This window comes from Carya illinoinensis, chromosome 13, assembly GCF_018687715.1.
Source record: "Carya illinoinensis cultivar Pawnee chromosome 13, C.illinoinensisPawnee_v1, whole genome shotgun sequence".
Classification (NCBI taxonomy): domain Eukaryota; kingdom Viridiplantae; phylum Streptophyta; class Magnoliopsida; order Fagales; family Juglandaceae; genus Carya; species Carya illinoinensis.
Window position 1 is genome coordinate 25049507 of NC_056764.1, and position 7401 is coordinate 25056907.

A 7401-nucleotide genomic window follows, 5' to 3' on the forward strand; every position below is an offset into this window, starting at 1 on the left:
CCTAAACGAGCGATGCCCAGTACTCACGCCCAGCGTGTCTCTGGCCAGGCCATCCTCTAGTCCTCGCCACTCTAGGGACCACGGAGTCGACACGACATCGTTACTGTATCGTGTGATTCGGTCGTCGTCCTGCAACAACCCAGGGGATGTCACTCAGTATTATCCAGTCCCGAGTGACCAGAGAAGCTCCACCGAGATAATACTCCATCCCGGCTTGGGGTCGTGAGACACACGCACCCGAAAATCCATTTACGCCAACAAAACATGATTTTCTCAATTTAAATAAAATGCGCATGAATGCAATATATAAATGCAACCTCAAGGCATAAAACAACCAACCAATCACAAACAACCAAACCAAGCAACTTCGTCGTCATCCATCCGACCCCCGAACTCCTCGGACTCAGTCCGGAATCAACCAACCAACCAAATAATTTATTGTAAGAGCAAAAATATATTTAAATCTAAAAGTAGAGTTTAGAAAATATTTACAGCGTCGTAAGGTATTTTTTGAAAGCTCGCGGCATTGCAAACGGCGGAGAAAAAGCAACGTAACAATGCATTTTACACTATGGCCGTGGGTAATAAATTATCCACTTTTGAACGGGGACAAACCAAGATATGAAATTGATAGGGAATGGTCTAGGGATGTTTATGAAGCTAATAGAAGTGAGCTTTGGCCGTGGGTGACGGTGGAAGAGCTTAAAGGGGCTGAACAGAATTGAGCTTGTGGGAGCTGCTCCGGCAACGAATCGGGGCCTAAAATGGGTGGGTTAGGTCAGCAAGAGGTAGGTGATAAAGTGCTTAAGAGATGGTGGCCAGAGGTGGAACGACGGCGCCGGAAAAGCTCAAAAACCATGTGGCTTGGAGGAGCTCGTGGCGACTAATGGTGACTCAGATGGAGGTGAAACTTGGTGGGGATGTTCACCGGTGGGAGGGAAAGAAAACTGGGTGGGTGGTGTGGGCCACGTCAAGGGCAAGAGGCAGTTATGGGCTGAGAAAGCAACCGACGACAGAGAGAGAAGGGAGAGCTGGTGCCGTGACTTCCAGCCATGCGTGGTGGCTAATGACTGCATGGATGGCCTTGAAAATTGGTGGGGGTGATCACCGGCCGGAGCAGGATCGAATGGTGGGGGTGGTGTCGACCACGGTGGCTGGACGACAGTGGGTCAAGGCTGGTCAACAGACGGCGACGGGGAGAGGGAAGGGAGGCAGCTCGCACGCACGGGAAGAAAGAGGAAGAAGAAAGAAAGAAAAGGAAAGAAAAAGAAAAAAAAGGGAAAGAAAAAGAAAGAAAAAAGAAAAAGGAAAAAAGAAAAGATGAGGGAAAGAAATGAGGTCCAGTCCTCACTTCCGAAATCCAAAAACTAATCCCCCGAAAACGATTTTAAAAACATAAAACGACTAAAATAAATTAAACATCACATCAAATAAAATAAAACCAATTTAAAATACAATAATTTAAAATAAAAGAACTATTATATTAATTAAATTAAAAATAACTCCTTCAGTGAAAATACAAGTAAAAACGGGGTATCACATTGGGGAACTACAGTAATGATCATGCAACCTACTACCATTATATTAAGGAAAAATCTTAAAATAGAATGCGGTGTGATGCCCTGTTTACACCCTTCACCAATTAGAACTTGACACCTCATGAATTAGATCGAACTTGACACCTCAATATTTTGTAGATGAATAAACTGTATTCATTTCATATTACAAGATTATAACAAAATTTTATGAAACACGTTTAAATTCAATGTACTCACTCGCCCATCAGTGGCAATTAGCACCACCCCAGTATAATTGCAAAAGCCTCCGTGGAGTATTGGCGAGGACCACCCCAGTGCTTGGTGGTCCTTAGCCACCTCGAACCGAGGTGGTCAACAAAGCAACCGATCTAGACAGATCCATGCCAGATCTGGCATATTAGTGTTGAAAGAAGTCAAATTTGTGTTAGAACCAAGCTACAAGAAATTTTATTTTTAGGGATGAAATTTGTTAGGGACGAAATAAATTTCCTCCCTAAAGATACTTTTCAGAGACAAAATTTAAATTTCGTCTCAAAAAATGGAGAACCTTATAAATCCGTTCGAACTAATAAATATTAGCTCGAACCGGAGATTCTAGGATGAATTAGATCATCTCAAAAAATCTAAACCGTTCAAACTAATAAAATTTAATTCGAGTAGATAATTAATCTATTCGAATGCAATATAATCTGTTCGAATTAGTATTAACTCGTTCGAAGGGTATTATTTAATTAAAAAGATATATTGTTAAAATTGTAATAATATATATTTTTTCTATTAATTTTTTATCATTTTCAAAGTAAATAAAAATTTCTATATATTATATATTATGATTTACAATGAATTAAAATATTTATGAATTCATAAATTAATTTTATATAATTATTTTAAAAATATTTTAGTTAAATAAATATTACTTTAAAGATAGTGTCATTAATTACATCCTAAAAAGAGTTAGACGTTCTATACAACATAAAAAAAGCAAAATAATAACTAACAATATCTATTTATTAAGTAAATCAAAATCCTCCTGTAAGGTATGTAAACGTCCTTCCACGTCCTTAAACTTTTCCATGATGGGCTGAATGAAGTCCCTGAATATAATTTGGCAGTACTCCGCCAATATAGCTCGTACCTCATCCGGAGTAGCCCAGCAAGTTGCCTCTCAACAGGGACAACAGCAGTAGAAGTTGAATCAGTAGGCGGAGGCTGATCCTGTACTGCATGAGTCTTCGGCAAGTGACCCCTACTCTTACTGAATGTGATCTTGTTAACGGGCCCCATCTGTAGTGTCCTCTGCTCAGTCAAAGTCACTCGAACCCCCGATTGGAGTAGGAGGTTAGATATCAACAGTGCAAATGGTAGACTACCTCCACCCAAATAGTGTGACTCTGATCGAATACGGAGGAAGAAATATAATGCAAGATCAATCAGCTCCCCCTGTGCTAACCATAACAAAAATCTGGCCCGCTCGATCCCGAAATCAGTCTTGTATTTTTTCGGATCAATATTATACTCGACAATCAGATTAAGCATTCTGAAAAAAGCTATACAGTCGGCATGCTGGATCACTTTACTGCCATCATATGGAGGAGCCGAAGGCTCTCGCACTATGTCACGAACCTGATCATCTATTAGACCATCATCAGGTACCTCATCGTGGCTCTCACTATCATCCGAGCCAGCATCCAACTCTGCGGTCTGTACATCCGGCGCTGGCAATAAGGATGCGACTGGTGTGTCCTCTCCAGATGGTGCAGTCTCTGCTCTCTCTGGTGCTGGTGCTGCAGGATATGCACCGAGCTCCCACCGTAAATCAAGAAACTCAGCAATAACACGGGGAGAGAAGATAATAGTCACTCCCCAGACTACTAAGTTCTAGCACAGAGCATCACCAGACTGCTCTCCCATGGCACGGTAAAACTCACCGACCATCTCAGGATATACTGCACCCCTCTGCCGACAGATCAGGGTCCATCCACGATCGGTGATGATGTCATGTATGCTCCGTTCCTCCCAAATGTGATCACGGAAGTCATCCAGAATGATCTCCCGCTCAACTAGTATAGGCCTCACGGCTGGCTGAGAAGGAGCTGCTTCGCTACTTTGGCCTGTCTGGGATTCGAAACGTTTTCTTCCGCTACTACTTGCCATTAGTATACTGTTGATCTATAAAATAATTGTGTAATCTAATTAAAGTGAATTAGAGGACATAAATGTTGTGCTGCAGTTTTTAGCAAGCCTTTATTCGAATGGATTCCAATACGTTTGAATAAGGGCTGCCATGTATCATCTTTAGTTTGAATGAATAAAATTCAATTCAAATGGTCTAAAATTTCATTTGAATGAAGTAAAAGTCCATTCGAATGAAATTTAACGTCATTCGAATGACCATAAAATTAATTCAAATGACCTCATAAAACATCTATTCGAATGAGCCTAAATTTCATTCGAATGAATTTCTTTTCCATTCGAATGGGTATAAATTTCATTCGAATGGACATAGATTTCGTTCGAATAGAATTTATGCTCATTCGAACGGGACTGAGCCAAACAGACATGGCTAAATCGACTCAGTCCCGAATCTATAAATCCTATTTTTAGCAATAATTCAAGATTTTAATTGGTGTAAATGATTGAGGAGTAAAGCCCCATCATTCTACCAATTACTTTTGTGTCATTTGGCCCCAAAACAACAAAATGGGGTCGGATTGATTCAAAATCCGAACCCCCCAAAACCAATGATTTAATCGGTAAAAATAAAACCCATTTAACTCATACCTCTTGTTGTAGGAGATTTCAGGACTTGGTTGGAGTTGGCGGTGGCGTTGGGGCTACGAATGGCGGAGGATTCGATTGGACGGTTCGAATGAGAGGATGCACGAATGGCTGGAGAAGAAATTGTATCGCGACTTATATAACGTGAAGTTGTTCGAACGGAAAGAGTATCAGTTCGAACGTAAAGGGTATATGTTCGAATGAATTATGTAATAATTCTTAAAAAATATATATAATTACAAGAGGTAAAACAATACATTTTATATTACTAATACTATTATATAATACTAGTATTAGTACTAATAAAAAATTTATGGACTAGTATATATAATATAGTATATATATATATATAATATATATTACTTATCCATATTATATAGTATAGAGTATTTAATTAGTTACTTATATATATTGTAAGTAACTAGTATATATATAATAGTATATATATTATGCATTAGATGAGTATAAAATAGTCTCAGGTAAAGCATTGCATTATATAGTAATATACTAAGTCTATAGTAAAACATTGCATTAAATATAAGTATAAAATACATATATCTAATATATTTAGTTTGTGAAGCATAAAAAAGTTTTCCTCTCTAAGTCTTCGGTCTTGTAGGGGTCTTTTTATGCCGTACGGCAGTCCCTTTCATCTCTTTGCTTTCCCTGTTAGGCAGCGGCGGTATGGAGGACGATTTAGATGATTTGTATCAACAGTTATCTCTGACCGAACAGGAGGAGGAGGCAGTTGTGGTGGAATCGTGCGATTTGGAGGAATCTTCTGTGTGTAATGGTAAGGGTTTAGTGTTATCCCTTTTCACTGAAAAACATTTTAACCGGGATGCTTTCAAAATTATGATGAAGCATGCTTGGAGACTGGTGCGTGGGGTGAAATTCCGAGACCTTCACTCTAATCTTTTTTTGGCCGAATTTGAAGACTTGTGTGACAAGGAGAAAGTTTTAAGAGAAGGCCCCTGGTCCTTTGATAAGCATCTTCTTTTAGTCCAGGAAGTGGACGGGAGTAAACAAGTTCAGCAAATAAAAATCCGTGAAGCTTCTTTTTGGGTCAAACTACATGATCTTCCTCTTCGGGCTCAGAATGAACGAGTAGGGCAACGTGTCGGTGCAAAAATCGGGAGGGCGATAGAAGTTGATTTGGATAATGGTGAATTGGCGTGGGGGGATTTTCTTCGGGTTTGAGTTTCGCTGGATGTGAGGAAGCCTTTGCTGAAGGGTACCCGATTTTCCATGGGTGCAGAAGAATCATACTGGGTTCAGTTTTCGTACGAGCATTTATCTAATTTCTGCTTCTATTGTGGTTGTCTGGGTCATGGAGATCGGGAATGTGAACGTAGAACACAAGCAGCTCCAGGTGCCTCTGATGAATCTTTCCCGTATGGTTCCTGGTTAAGGGCCTCCAGTTATGGGGACTTATTTCGCGATGGACGCACTTGGAATCACCGAACTGGGTTGCGGTCAGGCCATCGTGCTTCTCCACTAGCTTCTCCCGTCTCAGGGGACTGTGCAGCAGTTGGAAAACGGGATGAAACGTCCCCTGCTTTCTCGGCGCATATTAAGGAATTAAATGGTAATTCTTCGGACTGTTATGTTCCTGCTGGGATTGGAGAATTATCTACAAATGGGGAAATGGTTAATGGTGATGGTTCGATTCAAATTTCTGGTGAGGGGGTCGACCATATGTTTGCTGAAATTCCTGAAACGGAAATTCCCCTTTTCTAAGGATGTTTCGGTTACTAATTTGGGTTTTAAGTCGGATGGGCTTGTTTTGGGTGATGGACCGGGGCCTGGGCCATCTTTGCAAGCTGTGGAACCTAAAGGGGCTCGTTCTGATTGTGAAGGGCTGGGCAGTAAAGCTCAAGACCCAGTATCGGTGGATCGGCCTAATGGTATTTCTAGCAGGAAATGGAAGAGGATGTCATGTATTTCCTCTGCTTCTCATACCGTAGCTAATGGCTCTCATTCTTCCACTCTAGCCCTGAAACAGAAGGCTTGTTTTCCTGATGATAATGAAAAGGGAGGACCGACCAAACGAGGAGGCTCTTCACGGGGTAATTTGACTGAATCTCCCTAGGGAGATGACTTCATATCGGCGGTGGCTGTTGCTCAACCCCGCCGAAGGCAATGAAAATTGTCAGCTGGAATGTCCGTAGGCTTGGGAACCCACAGGGCATTCGAACTCTCTGTGATTTGGTACGGAGAGAAGCTCCGGACATTTTGTTTCTCTAGGAAAAGCGTTTGAATGCAAAGGAATTTGAGGTATGCAAATTTAAATTGGGTTTTGTTAATTGTTTAGTTGTTGATTGTAATGGGAGAAAAGGTGGTCTTGCTTTATTGTGGGGTAGGGATATTTCTTTAACTATTTTGAACTATTCGACTTGTCATATTGATGCTCAGATTGATGATGTTATGGGTGTGGGCACTTGGTACCTCACGGGTATCTATGGTTTTCCAGAAGTTTCTCAACGTTTTAAAACTTGGGATGTGCTACGTTATTTAAATAGACGGGATGGGGAGGCGAGGTTGGTGATTGGGGGTTTTAATGAAGTTTTGCATCATGATGAAAAATATGGTGGTTTACCTCAGCCAAACTGGCAGATAAATGCTTTTTGGGATGTGGTTGATGATTGTTTGCTAAAGGATTTGGGGTTTAAAGGTAACCAGTTTACATGGCGAAATGGTAGAGGAGGTAAGTGGAGTATTTGTGAGAGACTTGACTGTGTACTAGCAAACCAACCATGGTGGGATTTTTTTCCATCTTCAGATGTTTCCCATGGTGTGGCTACTTATTCTGATCACTCTCCCATTTGGGTGATTACTGAAGCTGATAGCGATCATGGGCATTTTAAATGCCCATTTCGCTTCGAAGAAATGTGGGTGGGAGAAAAGGGTTGTGAGGATATTATTAAAGCCAATTGGAGGGGTGTAGAAGGGGGTCATGATTTGGATCATATTATTCATAATATTAAGGAGTGTGGGTTTCAACAGAATTTATGGAATAGGAACTGTTTTGGTAATGTGCAGAAGCAATTGAAGTTGGCTAGGCTGAATATGGAAATGCTAAATG